Source organism: Nematolebias whitei, chromosome 14, assembly GCF_014905685.2.
Source record: "Nematolebias whitei isolate Nwh7 chromosome 14, NemWhi1, whole genome shotgun sequence".
NCBI classification, from domain to species: Eukaryota; Metazoa; Chordata; class Actinopteri; order Cyprinodontiformes; family Rivulidae; genus Nematolebias; species Nematolebias whitei.
Window position 1 is genome coordinate 28,868,441 of NC_056511.1, and position 1,584 is coordinate 28,870,024.

A 1,584-nucleotide genomic window follows, 5' to 3' on the forward strand; every position below is an offset into this window, starting at 1 on the left:
TATACAAACCGGATTCCAAAAAAGTTGAGACACTAAACAAATTGTGAATAAAAACTGAATGCAATGATGTGGAGATGGCAAATGTCAATATTTTATTCGTAATATAACATAGATGACAGATCAAAAGTTTAATCTGAGTAAATGTAACATTTTAAAGAAAAAATATGTTGATTCAAAATTTCACAGTGTCAATAAATCCCAAAAAAGTTGGGACAAGTAGCAATAAGTGGCTGGAAAAAGGAAAATGAGTATATAACGAACAGCTGGAAGACCAATTAACACTAATTAGGTAAATTGACAACATGATTGGGTATAAAAAGAGCTTCTCAGAGTGTCATTGTCTCTCAGAAGCCAAGATGGTAAGAGGATCACTAATTCCACCATTGTTGCACAGAAAGATAGTGTAGCAATACAAGAATGGTGTTACCCAGTGTAAAATAGCAAAGACTTTTAAGTTATCATCATCAACCATGCATAACATCATCAAAAGATTCAGAGAATCTGGAACAATCGCTGTGCGTAAGGGTCAAGGCCGTAAAACTCTACTGGATGCTCGTGATCTCTGGGCCATTAAACGCCACTGCACCTCAAACAGGAATTCCACTGTCAAGGAAATAATAGAATGGGCTCAGGAATACTTCCAGAAAGCATTTTCAGTGAACACAATCAACCGTGCCATCCGCCGTTGCCAGCTGAAACTCTACAGTGCAAAGAGGAAGCCATTTCTAAGCAAGCTCCACAAGCTCAGACGTTTGCACTGGGCCAGGGGTCATTTAAAATGGAGTGTGGCAAAATGGAAGACTGTTCTGTGGTCAGATGAGTCACGATTTGAAGTTCTTTATGGAACACTGGGACGCCATGTCATCCGGACCAGAGAGGACAAGGATAGCCCAAGTTGTTATCAACGCTCCTTTCAGAAGCCTGCATCACTGATGGTATGGGATTGCATGAGCGCTTGTGGCATGGGCAGCTTGCATGTCTGGAAAGGCACCATTAATGAGGAGAACGATGTTCAGGTTCTAGAACAACATATGCTCCCATCTAGACGTCATGTCTTTCAGGGAAGACCCTGCATTTTTCAACACGATAATGCCAGACCACATTCTGCAGCAATCACAACATCATGGTTACATAGGAGAAGGATCCGGGTACTGAAATGGCCAGCCTGCAATCCAGATCTTTCACCTATAGAGAACATTTGGCGCATCATAAAGAGGAAGGTGCGACAAAGAAGGCCCAAGACGATTGAACAGTTAGAGGCCTGTATTAGACATGAATGGGAGAGCATTCCTATTTCTAAACTTGAGAAACTGGTCTCCTCTGTCCCCAGACGTATGTTGAGTGTTGTAAGAAGAAGGGGGATGCCACACAGTGGTAAAAATGGACTTGTCCCAACTTTTTGGGGATTTGTTGACGCCATGAAATTTGGAAACAACAGATTTTTCCATTAAAATGATACATTCTCTCAGTTTAAACTTTTGATCTGTGATTTGTGTTCTATTCTGAATAAAATATTAGATGTTGGCACCTCCACAACATTGCATTCAGTTTTTATTCACAATTTGTTTAGTGTCCCAACTTTTT

The 1,584-nt window shown here is 40.5% G+C and overlaps 1 protein-coding gene across 1 annotated transcript in view; it reads left to right on the plus strand.

Annotated features, from left to right (window-relative positions):
* The window catches only part of LOC119420260 (roundabout homolog 2-like), a 27,467-nt gene that overhangs the window by 1,132 nt on the left and 24,751 nt on the right, over positions 1–1,584 (plus strand). The window lies entirely within an intron of this gene.